Below are 23,820 nucleotides of genomic sequence, written 5' to 3'. Positions count from 1 at the left end.
TTAGTTCACCCAAAAATGAAAATTCTGTCATTTATTACTCACCCTCATGTAATTCCACACCAGTAAGATCTTCGCTAATCTTCGGAACACAAATTAAGATATTTTTGATGAAATATGATGGCTCCATGAGGCCTGCATAGGGAGCAATGACATTTCCTTTCTTAAGATACATAAAGGTATTAAAAACATATTTAAACCAGTTCATGTGAGGACAGTGGTTCAATATTAATATTATAAATCGACGAGAATATTTTTGGTGCGCCAAAAAAACAAAATAACAACTTATATAGTGATGGCCAATTTCAAAACACTGCTTCAGGAAGATTCGGAGCGTTATGAATCAGCGTGTTGAATCATGATTCGGATCGCGTGTCAAACCGCCAAACTGCTGAAATCACGTGACTTTGGCGCTCCGAACTGCTGATTCGACACAAAAGATTCATGAAGCAGTGTTTTGAAATCGGCCATCACTATATAAGTTGTTATTTTGTTTTTTTTTGGTGCACCAAAAATATTCTCGTCGCTTTATAATATTAATATTGAACCACTGTACTCACATGAACTGATTTAAATATGTTTTTAGTACATTAATGGATCTTGAGAGAGGAAATGTCATTGCTGGCTATGGAGGCCTCACCAAGTCATCGGATTTTATCAAAATATCTTAATTTGTGTTCTGAAGATTAACGAAGGTCTTATGGGTGTGGAACGACATGAGGGTGAGTAATAAATGACATTATTTTCATTTTTGGGTGAACTTACCCTTTAATGGAGTTTCTGGGGCAGAGAATATTGCGGAATTATGGAGACAGCATTATTGTACTCTTTTTAATTGCATCCAAAATGAATTGTATAATGTGGATGAAATTCAAGTTAATGATCCAATAGTGATTAGGTCACGTGAGGTGGATCATGCTATAAGTAAATTGCCTCAAAATAAAGCTAGTGGCCTAGATAATATTTCTGCTGAACATCTTAAATATGGAAGTAAGAGGATATCCCCTTTATTAGCTGTCTTTTTCCTTTTGATACATGGTGTGTTACCAGATTCAATGTTGTCTGTTTTGTTAGTGCCAGTTATTAAGAACAAAGCTGGAATGGTAGGTAACATAATTATAGACCTATAGCTTTAGCTAGTATCCTGTCTAAAGTGTTGGAAAAAATCTCGCTGGATGTGCTTATTAATTCTACAGACAAGCAGTTTGGTTTTAAGGCTAAACATGGTACTGATCTTTGCATCTATGCATTAAAAGAAATAGTAAACAAGTATAGAGTCTCATCAGTCTTTATGTGCTTCATTGATGCATCTAAAGATTTGATCGGGTTAACCATGCAACGTTATATTTTAAAATGAGACAAAGAGGGGTGCCGGCAGTGGCGTAGCGTCTGGGCATGCAAGGTATGCACGTGCATATGGGCCCGGGCGGATCGGGGGCCCGCTATTATGGGCTTAACCCCAAAGTATACTTTGGGCGTCCGCGCACCATCCGCATCGTGAAATTTTCGTCATCAGGAGGGTTCGCGGACGTCCGCACTCCCCGTCCGCGTGCAGCCCAGTTTTTGTGATGGCACGGACAGTGTGTGTACTGTACAACAGCCCATGTGAGAGTGAATTGAGTGCTTGAAAACAAAAGTCCACTAGATAGTGCACAGTGCACACGCCGAACGCGTCTTTCTGCAGCCAAATACTTTCAAAGTGTGCGAGACAGAACCCGTGTACATATGTTCAGAAAAATGAAGTATAATAGAAATAATGTTGTCAATAACTCACTATAGCCTATGTTAAATGTACTGAAAATCATTAAGAAGCTTAATAAATGGACCATAAAATGGTCCATGCCATGTCTTAGCGATGATCTATTGTACTTGACCGGTATTCGCTTTTCTGTCATTTTTAAAGTGGGTTTCTGAAACTTATGCATGCAGTAATGTCAGTAGTACAGAATTTTAAATGAGTCATATTGGTTTTCTGAAAAAATGACTACGTCTGCACATTTTAAGATACTGCACAAGATGTGAATAAATGTAACTCCTACACTCGCTGGGGTGGATAGGCCTACTTTATATTCAACTAAATAAAATGCACGTAAAATGTGATGGAAACAAATTTAGAGAAGAAACTTCTAGTAAATTTATTATAAAACATGTGCATTAAAAAAGAATGTAACGGAATAATTAATTCATAACTGGAATAATCTTCGGACTCATCGCATCTGAAATTATGCTATGATCATTCTGAAATTCCAAAGCCAGAGTCGAATTGGTCGAATTCAAAAGTAGACTGTGTTGAAAAGCCGTTTTTTGACATTTTTTTAAATAGATCTGCAATGCAAAGTCAAAATGATGGAGGAGCGCATATAGTACTGTAGTGCTGTTGTCATTCCTAGAAATGTTTTTTACCATTTTTGTCTGCATATTAGTGATAATATCTTATTCATATTAAAGTCCTATGGGCCCGGGGCTGACTTGCTACGCCACTGGGTGCTGGAATACATTGTGAGGATCCTGGCTTATTGGTATGCCCACCAGATGATGTGAGTAAAATGGGGCAATAAAGTCTCTGCCCCTTTTGTGGTTAGTAATGGCGTGAGACAAGAAGGGATTTTGTCCCCAATTCTGTTTACTCTTTACATGGATGATCTATCTGAATGTTTGAATGCTTGTAAAACTGGGTGTATGATTGGGAATATTCTAGTGAATCATATTATGTATGTTTAGTCCTAGTAGTGCTGGTCTTCAACAGCTTTTAACTATGTGTTCTGATTATGGTCTTGAACATGATATTTTATGCAATCCTGATAAGAGTGTGGTTATGATTTGCAGAACTAAGGAGGGCAAAAGTATAAAATTTCCAGTTTTCAAGTTGTCTAATAAGAGTCTCACTGTGTGTGCGAAAGTAAAATACCTTGGACATTTCATCACTGAACGCATGACAGATGATGAGGATACTGAAAGGCAACGCCGTATGATTTATATGCAGGCGAATATACTTTTACGTAAGTTTAGTTTCTGTTCAGATGAGGTGAAGGTGTCACTTTTTAAAGCATATTGTACAATACTTTATACTGCTCATGTGTGGTTCAACTATAGATCATCTAGTTTACAGACGCTGCAATGAAAATTTTACTAAAGAGACCTAGATGGCATAGTGCACTGTTTAAAGCACTGTTACGAAATCTTATGTATGGATTTATCTGTCGGCTAAATGCTATCAAATATAAGGGTCAGTACTACATGGTATCAGTCAAAGCTGTGGAGACATTGGTATTGTTGTATTTTGTAGCTCTTTGTGTGTGGTAGATGCTGTGGGCTGTGTATGTTGTGCTATTGTCTTTTTTTCCTTCTTATTTTCTTCTTTTTCTTTTCTTTTTTAAATTTGGACCTTGAGTCTGTCATAAAAGATTGAACTGAATTGAGATTGAGATTGATTGAATTGAATGTGTGTGTGTGTGTGTGTGTGTGTGTGTGTGTGTGTGTGTGTGTGTGTGTCAAGAAACAATCATTAAAGTGTACTTTCTTTAAGTGCACTTACGTGGCCTTTTAATTTATTAATATTATATTATCTGCAAGTACAGGTTTTTTAAAAGATATACTTTTAACAATATGCTCATCAAGACACAATTGCAATGGAACAAAAAGTGAGGATAAAAACATTCATTTGCTCCATTGAGAAATTGATTTTAAATGATAGAGAATAAACCTTTCAACAAAACCCTACCATCAGCACTGAAGCTGAAAAAAAAAAATTATTCTATTGAACAATTTAATAATGTAAATTATTAATTAATCAGGAGCAATCTGCAAAAAGCTCTAACTGATGAGACATGAGACGTAAATAAACATGCCCACATTCGTGAGATGTGAAACACATGTAAACATGCATCACACCACTGTACATGTGAGCGATGTACTTTTGAACACGACTGAGAAAATAGTCGGATTCAAGCATTTACATGCTTAATTTTTTTTCAGTTGATCAGATTATTTCAGGTCTACACAATCCATTTCAGTCTCTTTAAAACTGAATTCAGATCAGTTTAGGTGTTTTCATTAAGGCTTTTTTAGTCTGATTGACTGATTGACAAATACTAACCGATTTTCTGGGTGCATGTAAACATAGTTACTGTAACTACTTACTCTCATACTATCAAAGTAATAAAAATAGTCATCATTATGAACAGTTATCAAAAAGAGAACCAAATCAAGTTCTGAGCTCCACTTTAGGCTGATTCAGCCTGTCCTTGAGCTCATCCTTTCTCTCTCTCTCACACACACACACACACACACACACACACACCTTGGTCTTGCAAAGAGCATAAAGTCAATGCCCACCTGGGGGGCCTGAAAAGTGATCTGCAAAAACAGCCTCCCAAAAGCGCAGAAGTGCTGCTAGAAACATTTGTCAAGTTGTCGGCTCCTTGCCGTAATGTTCTGCCACGACCTCAATCGCTCAGATGACCTGATAAAAACCTGCCGCATTACAGTCCAAGACATCAGAACTTTACAGCATGTTAGCAAGAATACCATGGTACAGCTTGATTACCATATTAATGTAGACTAACATGGAACTCCAAAACATTAGCTATGTTTCCATCCACCTATTTTTATGTGAATTTTAAGATATTGCATGAAAAAAAAAAACGCTGGATGGAAATGCCAAGATGCTCATAAATTCTACAAACTCATGCGCTCAATTAGGGGTGGGTATTTTTTTTTAATAAGAAGATATGCGCATAAACTACAATGGAAACATGTATACCAAATAAAACAAAAACGTCATGTGACTTTGGGATATATTGAAATATTGCATTTAGCTACAGTAACTCGTGCATTTTAGCCAGGTCAGGTAATTTTAAGGAGTTGCTCATCATGTGTGCATGAATAGACACACACACACACAATGGTGAACGGTGGTTTTGTTGATGCCTAATGTCTCCCCCACAACTCTATATTCAGCACATGTGGCCAGCTTATACAGAGCAATGGCGATATGTTTTTAATTTTGGAAACGGGGCGCGGTGGGACGGCATAACTGGACTAACCAGTTTACCAATTTTATTGCACAGCATCTCAAAGGTTGGTTTGGTGGTTCTGAAATGCCTAAGCCAAAGTCTGTCATCAGAATGATTTGGTTTAATTCCCTCCAGAAGCGTCTCACACGATTGAGTTCCCAAACATCAGCATCTTATTGCAAGGGAACAATAATGTTCGAATGTTTATTGCATTTAGTCTGACACTCTGAGATGCAAGTCATTTATGATGGAGGAAAAAAGGAGCCACAGTGGCATCCCCGATTATACCAACTTCCATTTTTATTAAAGATATTTTGTGCCAATTTCCCAGGAAGTGATGATTTTGTTCTCTTGAACACATGGGATGGAAATTATACTTTTTTTGTGTAATGAAGTTCAATGTAGAAGGAGGACAATGTAAACATTCAATGTAAATTTAATAACAAATCAAACATATACAACAAAACGAAAATAAGGCGTTTATGTGAATTTATGTGAGGCAGCCCCTCACATAAATCATCTTAAATGTTTAATTGTCAATAGAGCTGAAAAATCATAAGATCATAAGCTGACTATAAATTGATGTTGATTTTTCTAAAATGTTTAAGTTTGAACTCACCATTATGGCAATCAGTGTTCCTTTTGGTTGGGCAATTGGAACTTCATTTATATTATTGTAATTCTCTTTCTATTGACACAACGGCGCAACAAGAAATCACAGTTATTTGATTTCAAAGCAAGGAATGTAATATGTATATATACATATATTTGCACACAAGTTAAATTTGCAGCTTTGGATGTAAACATTGCTACTGTTTCCCAACCCTGTTCCTGGAGGCATTTTTGAGCACCTCCTAATCAAACACAACTGATCCAACTTTCAGCTCATTAGTAGAGACTGCAAGACCTGAAATGGATGGGTCAGGTAAGGGAGACATCCAAAACATGTACTTTTGGTGTGCCTCCAGGAACAGAGCTGGGAAACACTGCTCCAAGATACAGTCAATTTTTCAGTCAACGTCACAGATGCTGAACATTATGATCAGACTGATGTTAATACATATATGACACATATAATGAGAAATCACTAAAGATGATAATGAGATTTGAAGCACTCCCTGATGATTTATTTCATAACCACATCACTAGAACTCTCTCAAAGGCTGGACACAGGACAGGTGTATTACGTCTGCACTGCTGTAGTTGTTGGCCTATGTAAAGTGGTGGCCACTTTTTTCAAATAATTATTTTTTTAATTGCAGAAATTAAAACATATTTTGGTATCCACATGTATATCTTTAGTGTGCAGTTGAAAACAACCTGAATAATTTACTAAATCTTAGAGAATTCCACAGGAAATTCCTAAAATGGTCAAGTCAATATTATTGGCTCCTTCCTGAAGTAGTCAAAAATAATTCGATTTTGACCAAATGATTATAGTTTACTTTGGAACTGAAAGCTCCTGTGACGAGTCGAAAATGCCTGCAGTATAAAAGTCAGGTGTTCAGGCAGTTTGAATAGAGAAAATGGCTCATTCTCCTGTTTTGTGTCACGGTATGTACTGCAATGTGAGCGTGGACAGAAGAAAAAATCAAACCAGAGAAAAAACTGAGAAGGTCAGACACAAGATTATAATCAAGCATGGACGATCTCAAGGCTTCAAGTGCATCTCCAGAGACTTTAATGCTTCTGTTTCCACCGTACGTAACGTTATCAAGAGTTTTAAGGTCCACGGCACTTAGCCAACCTCACTGGATGTGTTCAAAAGAGAAAACTTAATGGATGATTGTTCGAATGGTGGAGAAACCATATCAGCCAATTGCCACAAAAAGATTCAAGATAAGCATCAGACACAAGGTACGACAGTCTCAACTCACACAATCCATCAATAAAAATGAGTTAAATGATGAGGACACTGTAAGAAAGCCTGACTGCAATTTCCCAAAACACCTGAACAAGCCAAAATGCTGTGAGAACAGATGAGACCAAATTATAGCTTTCTGGTAAACCACACCATCTCTGTTTACAGAAAACAAAATGAAGCTTTCAGAGAAAACAACATGCAGTCAAACATGGAGCATCTTCAGTGATGTGCTTTGCTTTTTCTTGATGCTTTTAGGAAGTGATTGATTGCAGTTATTTTGGCCGAAGGCTGTGCTACCAAAATATTACATCTAGGATGTCAATCATTTTGTCAGTCTCTTCTGCTCACCAAGGCTGCATTCATTTGATGAAAACACAGTAAAAACAGTAATACTGTGCAATATTATAATTTAAAATGACTCTATGTGAATATATAGTAAGGCTTCAGTGTCACATGATCCTTCAGAAATCACTCTAATATGATGATTTGCTGCTCAAGAAACATTTCTGATTATTAAAAACAGTTGTGCTGCTTCATATTTTTGTGGAAACCGTGGTTGCAGATTTCTTCCATTATCTTTGCAATGTGTAAAAACATTTAAACCATTTTGAACAGGTCATCCATTGATGCGCGGCTCAGAGGTTGTGACTCCATGTAGGGTGCAAAGATGAGAGGGTTATTGTGATGTCTGTGTTTCTTTTTCTGTGTTTGTATGAGTATAGCAGAGGCCAAAAGTATGACTGTATTGATTTTCTTGATTGAGATGACTCTCTGCAATCAGCCAAAACTACAGCAGGTCAAGAAAACAGCGTGTGGGTGGACAAACTTCACACATTTCACTGATACATAAAACTGAATCTCTGGACTACAGCTAAAACTAGATTTGCATTACCTCAAGGAAAGGGATCAGGGTTAAAGTTTGCAGTGGGTTCAGGTTTTCAGAGCTGCTTCACACTCTGAGAATCAGTGGTTTAACACTGTATCCTGAACAGACACAAGATAAAGTGACAAGCAACAGGACATTTTGTCGATTGCTTCATTATTATTTCTGTCGTGTAGCCCTGCACAGAATGAAATCTCACTGGTCCAACATCACTGAAGTTTAAGAATAAACCCTGAGCAGAATGTCTGAGGAACAGTTTGGCTCTTTTAACTTCTGTAAACATTTGAAATATGATAAAGACATGGTAAAGTGACATGGAACTGTGATAAGTATTTAATAGAATCACAGTTATTATTCAGAAAATGAATCGATATGAGATTTCCTGTGGCTCAAACAGAAGCACATGGTGCTAACAACTGCAAGGTCATGGGTTTGATTACCAGGGAAAGCAAGAACTAATAAAATGTAAATATGTACACTCTAAAAAAGATGGTTCTTTACACATATGGTAACAGTTCTATTAAAAATCACTTGTTCTTTTTAACATTGAAATATTTGAATGCAATGTACAGTCAGTTACTTTGGATAAAAGTGTCTGCCAAATGTGTAAAAGAAAAGAGGATTATCCAAATTTTTCTGTGTGCTTTTGAAAGAGCATGAAATAAGCACAATTTCAGGATATTTCCAATGAATACATACTGCAGAAACATAGTTAAAGGGATAGTTCACTCAAAAATGAAAATTATCCCATGATTTACTCACCTTCAAGCCATCCTAGGTGTATATGACTATCTTCTTTCAGTCAAACACAATCGGAGTTATATTAAAAAATTTTCTGCCTCTTCCTGGCTTTATAATGGGAGTGAATAGTAACTGAGATTTTGAAGCCAAAAAAACGTACATCCATCCATCATAAAAGTAATCCATACAGCTCCAGGGGTCCTTCTGAAGTGAAGCGATGCATTTTTGTGAGAAAAATATCCATATTTATAACTTTATAAATTAGAGTCATTGGCTTCGGTACGCAAGATGGAAGATTCCAGCGGAAGACTGAACTTTGACCAGACGCATGACGAATTGACGAACGTGGAAGCGCTCAAGATAGAACAAAACAAAACACCGGTCATGAATTAGAAGTCTAAAATTAGAATATTTAAAGAGAAATGTGGGAGGAGCTTGAGTTTGTTGCCCAGCCCTATTTGTTTGAACCTCGAGAGGCGTTGACTCTCACCTAATCTTACGCTACTCCTACATCCTACATCTTACGCCGGAACTTGACTCCCTCGTGAACACGCGGACAGACGTTACCAGAAGCTATAGTGATTATAGTCTATAAAGTTATAAATATGGATGTTTTTCTGACAAAAACGCATCGCTTCACTTCAGAAGGCCTTTATTTTAACCCCCTGGAGCCGTATGGATTACTTTTATGATGGATGGATGCACTTTTTTGGGCTTCAAAATATCGCTATTTTTACTATTCACTTCCATTATAAAGCTTGGAAGAGCCATCCAATTTTTAATATAATTGAATTGCTTGAGGGTGAGTAAATTATGGGATCATTTTCATTTTTGGATCAACTAACCCTTTAATGTATTTTTAGCATGCTCTATTTTATACTCATAAAATAAATGTACTTTAAATACAATTTGCTATATTTATTTTCCACTAGTGATAGGAAACTATAATTCGTAAAGTAAGTTTTAATCTACCTTTACCTTTTCTGTAATTTAAGCACATTTTCAGTTTGAAAATGGTGAAAGAAATTGTGAACTGAAAAATGTCCTAGGTACATTGACAGAGGTTTCATCTTATTTCACAAGTTCACCTGTCTATCCAGTCGTAATAACTAATGCTAAATGGTAGTGGTAAACAAATCTGTCCTTGAATGAGGGGTTCAGGCTAGAGGCTCTGCTTGAGCTAAAACCCATATAAAGCTACTGAATACAAAGAGGAACCGTTGAATAGAGGAGATGGGGAGGCGGATGTGCTCCGGAAGAATTGTTGCTGAGACAGCTGCTTATATACACTCATGATTATGAGTGACAGGATTGAATGCTTAGGCTCCTCCCAAATCTCCATTTGAAACTTCATTTACCATGTTCCTAATACACTCCAGAGCAACAGAAGGGTAAATTAAATGATATGTGATGACACTGCAATATGGGAAAACCACAAAGTAACCACACTATTCGTGGTGCATCTGCATGGCGGTGCTGTGGTGAATGCAAGCGACCCAGGTTCAAATCCAGATGTTCATCATGCTTACTAGATCCACAATGAATAATGTCTCATTGTTCTCAAGAAAAGTGAATCACTGGTATGCTATGGGCTCTATGAAATGTGTTGGCCACCGCATGTGAACTATAAATATGACCAACCTAGGCTCACTGGAAATGAATGATTAGTGAGTGGCGCTAAAAGCATGTTCTGTTTCATAAAAACAGATGTACGTGAATCTGGCAACATTTTATTTCATAGGTTATTGTTATGTTATCGCAGCAGTTCTTAATGAAACATCCAGTGAGTGGCAAATATAACGCAGCACCTACACTAAACCCTAAACACACCCGATATTGTTAACAAAAGGATACGTGAGAAAATAACACATTTGCTGAAGCAACCATGTAATTTCAGCTTGTTTCTACAAGCCTTTGAACTCTTTTATCATGACTCATGTTTCACATGACTCGCACCCGAGCGCTTCACATCACAAGACCACTGCTGTACCAGCTGAGCTGCCGAGCAAGTTTACTACATCAGAAAAGACAAACATATAGAGCTGGTTATGTGATGCAAACGTCAAAATGTAAGGAACAGAGAACCACGTGAAAATAAGTCTTCATTAATTGATAATCTGGAATAAAACAATAAAAGTTGTTGCTTATTTATTGCCTCTAGTGTTCATCTCAGCTGAAAACTGCAGTGATTTGTATGTATTGGTACGTTTTCAGGGTTTTGCAAAACTGTAGGTAGAGGCATGTTTTTCCAGTGATCCTGGGTTGCAACATGACATAAATAATAATTCATTTTCAGTGCTCTTGAGGTACAATTAAGAAGCAGCTGTAGCATGGATGAAATGTACAGTATTTTTAACAGCACTTGAAATTAAATTAAATCAAATCGCAACCTCAGAAAATTATTCCTGCAACATTAGTAAATTTTAAATGTTCTGAATTTGAAATTCTAAAGCAATGCCAGTAATCCTAAAATAATTTATTGTTAGTATAAGCTCACAAAGATGATGAAGTTAGCACCCTTCAAGTGACAGGTATGCCACTGCAATATGCAAGAAATTAATTTCAATGATACCTAAAAACAATATAAGTCTGAGTTCATGTCATTACAAGATATTTGGAGTATATCTTCAGCATACTATTCCTATATAACTAGTGCATCTCTTACCCACTCAAAGTGTTTCAATAAAATGCCTTTTTTATGTCACTATTAGTTTGGAATGATAAAATGACCTTAGTGTATTTTCTATATAAAATACACTAATTGTGTAATTGAGTTGCAATTGTAACATCACCAAAATACATCTGAATTTCACATTAAGTGAAAAACTAAATAAAAGGGTTGACATTTACCATGAAGTCAAGTATACTCAGTATATTTGCTTTTTAATACAACCAAACATACTTGGCAGATCTTTAGTTGGGATCTCAGAACTTCAAAAATGCATTAAAGGATTAGTTCACTTTGAAATGAAAATTAGCCTAAGCTTTACTCACCCGCAAGCCAGGTGTATATGACTTTCTTCTTTCTGATGAACACAATCTGAGAAATATCCTGACACATAATGGCAGTGATATGGATCAATGAGTATGAGCTGAAGAAAGTGCTTCCATCCACATCCATCGACTAATTTTCATTTCAAAGTGAACTAATCCTTTAAGTACAAAATGAGGTTTTTTTTTGGTATAGCAGTTTATAGTCCACCACAAATACTCTTTAGTACACTAAAGTACCTAAGAATACAGTATCACTATATTTTTTCCACTAAGGTAGGGCTAGTGATTTCAACAAACCCCTAAATGTAAGTATACAACTAGCATCCACCTAGCAACACCTTGGTCACTACCCACAACACGCATGTTTTCAATGGTCAGGCACAACATTTTCTTTAAAAAAACGCAAAAATCTAGCTCTCTTTTTCAAGAGATTTCGGTAATTACTCTAATTCAGCCCAAAGCACTTAATGTCCTCACTAAATTAAAATGTTGCGTTGTAGATCATCTGTCTGATGGCTGTGCTCTGGTGCTCAGACATCGCCTGAAAGTTCAGTCTTTAAACTGCTCCATCCTTTAATAACAGCTGCATCACACTGTGACAGATTCATAAATCATAAATCAATCAGAGCTGAAATGTGCCAATCAAACTGTTCAGATCAGACGGAGGGGTCTTGCTGGAAATAAACTTGACCTGGGATTCTTTGTTGAGATTCTCCAGAGCAGCACTTTAACACATTTGAGTGCTTCTGCTGTTCAGGAATAACATTTTTCTATCCTGCTTCCTCTGATCGCCTGACTGTGACTGTGGGGATAAAGGCACAGGAATCCCAGAAGGACACAGTTTGAAATATGCCAACTTTTTGGAGCCTACACTGTAAACATCAATGAATATCTGTAGGAACTTAATGTCATGTCTGATGACACCACAAGAACACACAAAATCTAATACCTTTTTTTCAAAAGCTCGAAGAAAAAGGGCAGTACCAGACATCTGCTGCATTATGGTACATCAGAACATTAGTGGTTCCTGCAGTGCATTTTGTAAAATATTGTTTATCAGGGCTAAATCTATGAATATATTCAAACGATATGTCCTTGACCTTCTTTTTCCAAACAATATCATCTGTAAACCATTGAAGCCAATGCGAAACCACAAACAGTGGACTGATCGACGTCTCTTTGGAGACTGGTTTTAAAGAATATTGTAGAAAGCTGTAATATTTCTCATTATAACTAAAGAAAGCCATTTAAATAATTGATAATTTCAAACCAGACACTCATGTTCAGGTGCAGACACTCATGTTTGTATAAAATGTCATTATTGTTCCATATTAAATACCTGAGATGAAGATATGTTTGTAGATCCTTTTAAAAGTTAGAACAATTTTGACTTATGATTTAGATGGCGTCATCATATTTTTTGCATATACTGCATTGCGATTGGTCTTCTTTCTTGCATCTATTTAAGCATATTCTGTCACTTTAAATTGCAAAAGCAGCATCTCTCGCTCACATCAGGCTCGTGCTGAGTGTCATGACAACTGCAGATCATTAAACAGAACCAAAGTTAGCTAAACTTTAACACTGTTGCCCTGCAACACGAGAAAGGAAAGTCTAATCAAACAAGTGCTGAAATCAACTGCTTTTCTGTGTAGAACTGCATTTGAATGACTTCCATTTAGAAGCTCTCCTGTGTGTCATGACAATAAACGGGCCAAATATTTGACAAAAGTGTTAAAAATCCCATTTTCTGTTAGCAGTTATTGTGAAAAGTCAGACTTGTAACTCGTTTCTCATTAAGTTTTTCCTGACGCTTGTTTCAATGCAATCCACAGACATATAATAAGAAACAACAAACGATTTACGAAGAACTTTGCCTCACCTGCATCTCAAGCGTCCGTGTGCTTCTTTAAAGGTGAATCAAATATCCATAATCTATGGAAAAGAGTCGTTGTTTGCTGCTTCTCCTCTGTTATCCGCGTCGGTGTGTAACTGGCCCTGGGTTTCATCAGGTGTGTATCTATGAATCTCCCTCACACACCTGTGCAGATACCCTATGAAAGCTCCATCATCACCTGTCCGAGCTCGTGGAGCCCTGAGCGCTCGCGCTGCTGTGTGTGATGTGAAGCCCGGGAACAGCAGAGGGCTCCTCACATCAGCTGCTGAGGCTGGGAACCATGGAGACGGGATAACACGTCATGATACTGATAACACGCTTTATTATCTGCTAGTCAGCTACATGAATGTTGTATGTTGAATGCTGTGTACTGTTTATAGCCTATTAATTACTATGAATATAAAAAACAAACAAACAATTAAATAAAGAATGTCTAAGACCACGTTGAAAATTAGGCATTTTTTTTAAAACCTGGCAATAAACAAAGTTTTAGGATCTTGAAACATCTAAAATATACATTATGATGTGAAATGAATAGTAAATCTTTCATATTGTGCATAATTTCTATGTGTATATTCTAGTCAAATGTCAGTAAATAGGTGACACTGATCATGGGACTCAATTTTTTACAGATGGTCTTCTTCTTCTGGTGAAGATATTCACACTCATGTTCATTCATCAACTCAACCTTTCAGTTTGTTTCACGTTAAACATTATGGGGCTAGTTATCACGTTTAGCTACTCCTGTGAATATTTCTGAGGATGGATTTATTTCTGAAAGCTCATTTCTGTATAGAAACAAAATGTAACAACAACAACAAACTTATGAACATTTCCACCAAAAATATTAAAATAATAGTGCAATTGCTGTTTATTGACACTGATTTGACAAGAATATCTTTTAACTGTTTTTATAAATTAAGAAATCTATAGTAAAAACAGCAAACATGGACAAAGTTAAATAAAATAAAAAAAGATCTTTGTTCTGGATTTTTTTTCTGGTCCTGATATGACATTTCATTTCAAATCTAAATCATTATATAGTGACTTACAGTGTTTTTTTGTTGTTGTTGTTGTTGTTGTTTTTTTTTTTTTTGTATTAGCATTATGGATTTTAGCCAAACATTTAATTAACACAGTTAATACAACAGTGTCACAGTTATGGACTCTTAGGTTACACTTTATTTTAAGGTGTCAGTATTACAGTGTTATTATACATTTAAGTACTGAGTAATAATAATTAACTGCATTTACTTACTATAGGTTTAGGGTTAGGGTTTGGTTTAGGGTTAATTGCATGTAATTATGCATCATTTCTAGTTATTACAACCTGAATTCCGGAAAAGTTGGGACATTTTTTAAATTTGAATAAAATGAAAACTAAAAGACTTTCAAATCACATGAGACAATATTTTATTCACAATAGAACATAGATAACATAACAAATGTTTAAACTGAGAAATTTTACACTTTTACGCACAAAATTAGCTTTCAAATTTGATGCCTGCTACAGGTCTCAAAATAGTTGGGATTATGTTTACCATGGTGTAGCATCTCCTCTTCTTTTTAAAACAGTGTGAAGACGTCTGGGCATCAAGGTTATGAGTTTCTGGAGTTTTGGTGTTGGAATTTGGCCCCATTCTTGCCTGATATAGGTTTCCAGTTGCTGAAGAGTTTTTCCTCTATAGATGAAAGATCTGGACTGCAGGCAGGCCAATTCAGCACCTGGACTCTTCTACGACGAAGCCATGCTGTTGTAATAGCTGCAGTATGTGGTTTTGCATTGTCCTGCTGAAATACACAAGGCCTTCCCTGAAATAGACGTCGTCTGGAGGGGAGCATATGTTGCTCTAAAACCTTTATATACCTTTCAGCATTCATAGTGCCTTCCAAAACACGCAAGCTGCCCATACCGTATGCACTTATGCACCCCCATACCATCAGAGATGCTGGATTTTGAACTGAACGCTGATAACACGCTGGAAGGTCTCCCTCCTCTTTAGCCCGGAGGACACGGTGTCCGTGATTTCCAACAAGAATGTCAAATTTGGGCTTGTCTGACCATAGAACACTTTTCCACTTTGAAACGGTCCATTTTAAATGAGTCTTGGCCCACAGGACACGACAGCGCTTCTGGACCATGTTCACATATGGCTTCCTTTTTGCATGATAGAGCTTTAGTTGGCATCTGCAGATGGCACGGCGGATTGTGTTTACCGACAGTGGTTTCTGGAAGTATTCCTGGGCCCATTTAGTAATGTCATTGACACAGTCATGCCGATGAGTGATGCAGTGTCGTCTGAGGGCCTGAAGACCAAGGCCATCCAATAAAGGTCTTCGGCCTTGTCCCTTACGCACAGAGATTTCTCCAGTTTCTCTGAATCTTTTGATGAAGTTATGCACTGTAGAAGATGAGATTCGCAAAGCCTTTGCAATTTGACATTGAGGAACATTGTTTTTAAAGTATTCCACAATCTTTTTACGCATCTCTGCCCATCTTTACTTCTGGGAGACTCTGCCTCTCTAAAACATCCCTTTTATGGCTAATCATGTTAAATATCAATTAACTTAGTTAATTGATATCTAGTTGCTAGATGCTCTCCCAGCTGAATCTTTTCAAAATTTCTTGCTTTTTCAGCCATTTGTTGCCCCCATCCCAACTTATTTGAGACCTGTAGCAGGCATCAAATTTGAAATGAGCTCATTTAGTGGATAAAAGTGTAAGATTTCTCTGTTTTAAACATTTGTTATGTTATCTATGTTCTATTGTGAATAAAATATTGGCTCATGTGATTTGAAAGTCTTTTAGTTTTCATTTTATTCAAATTTAAAAAACGTCCCAACTTTTCCGGAATTTGGGTTGTACTACAGTAATTACATGTAACGTGCAACAATGACACTGTAAAATAAAGTATTACTGACTCTTATTTTGATATTCTATTTTGTTTCCCTTAGTTCCTGTTTCCCTGCTCTGTTTAGTTTCCTTGGTTAATGATTATGTCCTCGTTTGTTTCTATAGTTACGTATCCGTACCACACATGTATCGTTATAAGTATATATACTCCTGTTTCAGTTCAGTTGTGATGCAGCCTGGAATTAAACCACACCATATTTGTTTGTCTGGCCAGAGGAGGACTGGTCCCCCCACTGAGCCTGGTTTCTCCCATTGTTTCTTTCTGTATCTGTCACCGATGGAGTTTGGGTTCCTTGCCACTGTCGCCTTTTGGCTTGACCATTTAGGGACATTTATTCACCAATATTATTGTCCTGACTGCTGACTGTTTACTATTGTCTTTTATTTATTTATTTTTATTTATTATATCAGTTATGTTCTGTTTTGACTGTGTTTCTTTGTGTTTTGGTTCTGTCTTCCTTGTCTGCCTGTTTGACCTAGTTTCCCAATGTGTTTGATTAGTTCAGATCCAACCCTGATCCACACCTGTCTGTAATTATCAAGTGCTCCTGAAGATCTTAATTAGCTGGTTCAGTTGTGTTTGATCAGGGTTGGAGCTGAACTTTGCAGGAAGGCAGATCTCCAGGAACAGGATTGGGCACCCCTGGAAATGGAAAAAGCTGAACAATAAAATGAGAATTATCATTCTCTCTTATGTCATTGAAAGCTATCAATGTGTCTCTGACTTATTAAAAAGTATGCATAATTAATATTCATTGTTGCAAAAATCACACCTCCCAAAAGCACGCATTATTTATATTCAGCTGTTCTCTGTGCTTTAATTAAGTCTGCTGTGTGCTTTTAAGGAGACGCTTTGATTTAGATTCAATGCAGAATAATCTCAGCTGTCAAAAAGCCCCAGGAGCAGCTTAAAAAAGAAAAGGGGCAATGTAATTACCAGGGTGAGAGAAAAAACATCCAAATCTGCAGCTTAAAGGGCTCATAATGACAAGTGTAATTATAAGTACATGTTTAGATTTGCAGATGCTTCATTATTGTTCAACAAACCTGCTCTATCTTTGTGTGTGTGCTTTTGGATTCGTCTAATGTACTGAAATATTGCCTCATTATTATCTGCCAAATTTGTGTTCATCACATGCTGGTAATGCATTTATTTTGATTCTGTACTGTAGCTGTTGTACAGTGTGTTACATGAGAATGTGTGTGAGATCTGAATCTCTATAAACTAGATATGTAAGCGTTTTCTCTCAATCCCATACAGTAGTGCAGGGCAGGACTCACTTTCTGTGATGAAGATGAGGTTTTCCTGTCCTCTAAGGGTACGTTTACATGACAACGATGTACTAAAAACGGAAAAGTTTTTCCTTTGCACACACGACAATGTTAGCTATCAATACGATCCCCCTTCACATGGATCTGCGAAACTGACTAAAAACACTGCATTATGCATGCCAGGCCAGTAGTTGGCGATGTCACTTTGTAAAGAAAGTCTACGCAGGGGGCACAGTGCGCACATATGCATTCTTTTACAGAGCACTATAGACTAAAGCCCAAAGTATACTTCACTTTTTACATGTATGTGAGGGTCAGCGTACAGTGTGCAATGCAAATTTCGTCATCAGAATAGTATGTGCATACTAAACGAGCACCCCTGAATTTTTGTAACCGCGCTTATTTTGTACGCGCAGGTTGCACATGCGCATTTTTTTTGCAGTAATTACTTTATCCACAAGGTGGTAACCGCGCCCTGGGGGCGTCGATTCACAAAGTAGTCGAAGAAAAACTGCATAAACAGAACAGACCGGAACACATGCAAGCTACAGCAACAATGGAGGTCTACATAGACGACAGATTGTGTGAAGAGGTTAGAAAGTATCCATTTGTACAACTCTAGCATGAAAGAATAGATGTTCATATGGGTTGTAACTCAGAGGTATTGTAATTTGTCGCAATGCGCATGCATCGAACGTCTGTGTACGCATACGAGTCAAGTGAAGTTTACTTTGCAAGGCTGTGCGTTTGACCAAGCGTATACGCATAAAAAACGAAGTATACTTTGGGCTTAAACATGCACTGTAAAAAAATATTTTCATGATTTTTTATGACATTTTTTCTTTTGTCAAAACAACTTAAATAATTAATGTGGTTCAGATAACATAATATTTTGAGTTTCTGCTAATTAAACCAATCGCCTTCATTGCATTAACAATTTCAATGAACTCAACATTCTAAGACAACCAGGTAACTTTTTTTTTTAAGTTAAACTAAGTAAAATTCATTTTTACAGTGTACTTTTTTATTGTTTTCACATTGAACAGATTTATGCTGATTCTAAGCAATTTGAATAAATAACAATTGAACAAATAGTTAATAATAAACTATGGCATGATTTATTTCTTCAGTGCAGAAATCTGACCCATTTCAATTATGTTTTTGACAAATATGAATTACATGTGCATGCTGTCACCGTTTTCACAGATTTGCATTTGTGTAGTTTACATGAAGACAGTAATGACATTGTTTTCAAGTTAACACTTAACAATAAGGTTCATTAGTTAAACATTAGTTAATGTATTAACTAACATGAACTAACCATGAGCAATACATTTGTTACTGTATTTACTAATCTTTGTTAATGTTAGTTAATGAAAATACAGTTGTTCATTGTTTGTTCATGTTAGTTCACAGAGCATAAACTAATGTTAACAAAACTCTTGATTTTAATAATTTATGTAAACGTTGAAATTAACATTAACAAAGATTAATAAATGCTGTAGAAGTGCAGTTCATTATGTAGTTAAATAATGTTAACTAATGAACCTTATTGTAAAGTGTTACTGTTTTCAAAAACTTGCACTTTGAAACCTGTTTTAAAACGGCCCCCAAAATGCCATTGTCATGTAAATGAACGGCCAAAATAAACATTATAAACATAAAAAGTTTAACGTTTTTAGTTGAAAATGGTGTCTTGTAAACGGCCCTAAAACTGCTTAAAGGGGACCTATTACGATTTTTTTATTTTTTCTCTAGTGTGTAATATAGCTGTTTGTGCATGTAAACAATCAGCAAACTTACAAAGCACAAAATAAAAAATGTTTATTTATTTTAGAGACACGTCTCTGGATTATTAAAATGCTCATAAAACTATTTCCTGTATTTCAAACCATTAGAAAGGCATTTGTGTTTGCCATACATAGTTTTAATTTTTCCATGTAGTAGTTTATGAGGGCAGTAACATCAGAGCTTTTCAGAACAGAACCAATCTATGAATATGCCATTAAGTTGTCATTAAGTCAACAGCATCCCACGCATCCTGTCAATCAGACAGAGACATCTTTAAAGACGACATCTCAGGAGACTCTAAAATTGCTTTTTACATCTTTGCTATCATAAGTGAGGATAAGTGTCAACTTAAAGTCTAGACTAAAGATGAGAAGGTCTGTAAAGAATCAGCATTTCATATAGTATATCATTATGAATGATCTTCATTTATCTGAAGAAAACTCACTGCCGCACTGATAATGTGGGTCGGGTCGGTGTGGCGTTCTGGGTGTTTCTTGCTGTCCCAGCCTCAGGTCCCTATACTGTTCCCTATGATGGTCAGCTTCCTCCTGCAATGTAAGTCTGTAGGTTTAACAAGGTCACAACAAGAGACAGTCAGCAAACAAAGACATGTTTCATGTTGTGTAAATATTCACAGTGCAGAGTAGAAAATGAGAAGCACTGAAGTCAGTTTGTGTCATGTATCCAGATCTTTGACTGCTGCACATGATTCCACTCACTCATCTGACTGACACCAAAGTGATCAAGTTAAGTTTATATCGTCCCTAAGTGCCACTTAAAGGTTTTGTAAAGCGGAATTATGCAGAACTGCTGCTATTCAGTTAAATTCAATTCAAATAGCTTTATTGGCATGACAAAAGTACTTTTTGCTTTGCCAAAGCATTACAACGTCATGTCTGATCCCTAACATGACACTCAGCCTGTCTGTGACTAATGAGGCCGTGTGTAAACACACACACACACACACACACACAAGTGCGGTGTAATTCTCGGTCTGTCGATGAGGAAACTCATCTAAACGCTGATGAGCAGAAGCCATTGAAGTCCGCAGGCGTGCTGGCAGAGCTACTGTCATGTTGCATTTACGCTCTGTGACACTGGAAGGATGACAGAGAGACTCCGCTCGCTCTCATAAAGGCATACAGATCAGAATGCTGTGGATTAGTGGACACCACAGCCCATCCAGTTAAACACACTGTGTGCACATGCATTGTGCTGCAGTAAAATCTCTAGTTAAAAGAGTGTTTCATCCATTTAATTTATCCTTTGAAAGTGAGTCTCACACTTATGACATTAGGAGTCCACACTCACACACACACACACACACACAGAAGAAACATGTCTTGAAATAGAGCACATACTGTAACATCTCATGAGGTTTCTGTAGTGCAGTCAGTGGTCATCATTTTCTGCTAACATGCCTTGATTTGAAACTGAGCAGAAACAGGGGTGTTTTGATGAAAATAAACTGCTTGCAATGAAGGATTTGGCACTCTTTGGATTTACTGGCTTTTCAACAAGCGTTCTGTTGATTTTCCAAACCTGATTGACTTCACTTTTCTCCATTGAACACAATTCATTTGAATTCATCAAAAATTCTGTTGTTGTGTTTCACTGAAGAAAGTCAAACAAGTTTGGAAAAAACACAACAACATGAAGGTGAATGATGAAATAAATTATGACATTCACACTATAAAATCTCAAAAAATTGAAATGATGACATAAAAAGTGAAAATTATGACACTCATAATTATGAGATAAAAAAGTCAAAATTATGAAAGTCAAAATTATGACATAATAAGCTATGACTTTCAATTTCGATTTAATATGTCATAATTTATACTTTTAAGTTGTAATTTTGATTTCTTAACCTCATAATTTCGATTTAGTATGTCATAATTTAGATTTTTTATTACATAATTATGACTTTTTAAGTCATTCATTTTATACCATACTATTCCATCATTAATGAATAACTACACAATAACAAACGAGAAATGCAATATTAACATTCTAGATAACTAACAAGAAATTTTGATTAATGATTTAGTAATTAATAGCTCTAGTAATGACTTATGCTACCAAATCCTTCAGAAGAAATTACCGAAGTTATAGAGTTACTGGTAATGACTGAAATCATTTTAAGCTTTTGAGGTTTTTGTAAGGTTTTGGATAGTAATTCCTTTCGATGGATTTGGTAACACTTGAGTCATTACTAGTGGGTTACCATGAACTTCACTTCAGAATACTGATCCAAATAATTATTGATTTCTAGTAGGATGTGTAACACTTGAGTCATTACTATCCAAAACATCAAAAGTTTACGATGACTTCAGTAAATTTTAAGGCATTATCATGTTTTTCACTTTAGAATATTGATCCAAATAATTAGTAATTCCTTCTGAAGGATTTGGTAATACTTGAGTCATTACTAGTGGGTTACCATGACCTTCAGTTTAGAATTAATCATACATCATGCATTATTCACATTAATTATGAACTAGTATAGTAGTTCTCTGGAAAATATGAAAAAAATAGTAGTCATTGATTAGCTAGTGAACTACTGCATTCATCTGAGCGCTATAACTAATTTGTTAACCAGAGTTTCTTGTTAGTTAATAGTAGTAACTAGAATGTTAATACAGTGTTACTCATTTGCTCCTGTGTAGTTATTCATTAATGACAGTAATCAATATTCTAAAATGTTACCAAAACTCACCCTTAAAATAGTGTCAATATTTGTCTGTGCATGACTGGCGTGTTCATATTTGAGCAGATGACAACAGAAAGCTTGTGAGATGCCAGCTGATGGTCCACATTCGATACACAATGAAGATGTAACTTCATACCAGCTCGAGATGTAAAACACCCCACAATCACAACACAGCTGGAGCCACATCAGGACTGGATCGCCAGAAGCAGCAAGCAAGGATTTGCTCTGCCGTTCTTCTCAACCCAAACACACAAACCTTGTGATTACTAACAGCCCATTACTCTGTCTCTCTCTCTCTCTCTCTCTGTCTCTCTTCCACCCACTCCCTCACTCTCTCCCTCCACATAACTTCAGACTCTATGGAGGGATATTGTCCATGATGTTTCTGCTCAGACTGTGGCCAGATGGCTATTCTCATTTTTATTTTTCAGGTCTTTAGCTGAATTGCACCCAGAACGCTGACTCACACACATTCCCACTGCGCCGTTCAGGTCGGAGGCGATCAATCTCAGATGATATTAGCATTCAGTTAATGTTTGAGTCAGCTGTAGTCTGTGAATAGGTGAGAGCTTGTCTTCATAGCTACAATAAAGTCGAATGAAAGCTGAAAATATCTGCCGGTCAGTTGTGGGAAGAAGATGAAAGTAAAAAAAAACAGCTATGCAAGTTAGAATTTGGCCATGTTGATAATCTTGATCATTTTAATTATTTTAAAATATTTTCAGATGTTAAACGCCGTGGTTAATTCTAAGGTTAAATGACTGTGATTTTAAATGCACCTGTCCAATTATGTGCATGTAACATTGGTCTAGTTTTGCAATGGCATTATAATACAACCAAGAACCTAGTAAGCTGCTGTCTGCAGTGGATATAAGTAGCTATGGAACAAAAAAAAAAAAACTGTCCAAAAATACATATGCATGAATCAAAACCATATGTGAGTAACATTTTTCTGAGGGTTTGGTTCCAAAATCTACTATCACAGATATGATTTTTGCTTTGTTTGCAAGAGTACGGCTCAAAAATTTGTGACTGGTTTGATTTGGTTTTACCACGGCTGAGTTATAAACACAAATCGTGAAGCGCTAATCAACTGTCAAAAACACTTCAGCACTTATTGTTCACTCAGGATAACAAGCAGGATTTTAGATGGCCATCAGCAGTACCTGTGCTATTTCCAGCACCAGGAAGTTTTTATTTTGACATCTGCCTCCACTAAGCAGCTGTGGGTTTAGGACACATTAATAGGTTGCTTTGGATAGAAAACTACTAATGGATTTCCATTTGGAGCATATCAAATGGAAAATCCTCACTCATAATACAAACTGTGTGAACGGTGGGTAATGAAAACACTACTGAGTAATGTATTTTTATATAAATATGCCTTTTAAAAAATTTTTTTGGGGATGTCTTATACCACCTGCAAAACAGACGAGAGACAGGAAGCCATTCAGCTGGCAGAGTGGGAAATTACTCCAACGTTTTCCAATTACGTTTATTGAAGCATTTCTTGGAGCTCCTCCAGAGTTGGATTTTCATGTGGAATAATATGAGAGAGGTGTAATTTAAACATATTATGTATGATTTGAAGGCTGCTAAGAGGAAAACACTGAACTGAAATCATGACTCTGTCATGAGGTAAAAATGATTGATTGATGATTGACGTAAAAATGGTGTCAGAATGGTGTCAACATAAAAGACAGTATTTGTCACAGTCATGTTCTTCTTCACTGCCTTAT

At 36.5% G+C, this 23,820-nt stretch overlaps 1 protein-coding gene and 1 long non-coding RNA gene across 2 annotated transcripts in view; one reads left to right on the top strand and one right to left on the bottom strand.

The window, feature by feature from the left end:
* LOC127502232 (5-hydroxytryptamine receptor 1E) overlaps nucleotides 1–13,637 on the bottom strand; it is a 41,688-nt gene extending 28,051 nt beyond the window's left edge. The window contains exon 1 of the mRNA XM_051875008.1: nucleotides 13,377–13,637. The gene's annotated coding sequence lies outside the window, so the exon portion shown is untranslated. The remainder of the gene's footprint in view (nucleotides 1–13,376) is intronic.
* The window catches only part of LOC127502252 (uncharacterized), a 265,865-nt gene that overhangs the window by 127,487 nt on the left and 114,558 nt on the right, over nucleotides 1–23,820 (top strand). The gene's annotated exons all lie outside the window — the stretch shown is intronic.

The sequence above is a fragment of the Ctenopharyngodon idella genome, chromosome 20, assembly GCF_019924925.1.
Source record: "Ctenopharyngodon idella isolate HZGC_01 chromosome 20, HZGC01, whole genome shotgun sequence".
NCBI classification, from domain to species: Eukaryota; Metazoa; Chordata; class Actinopteri; order Cypriniformes; family Xenocyprididae; genus Ctenopharyngodon; species Ctenopharyngodon idella.
The sequence above is the reverse complement of the archived record's forward strand: the minus strand, read 5'-3'. Positions and strand labels throughout refer to the sequence as shown.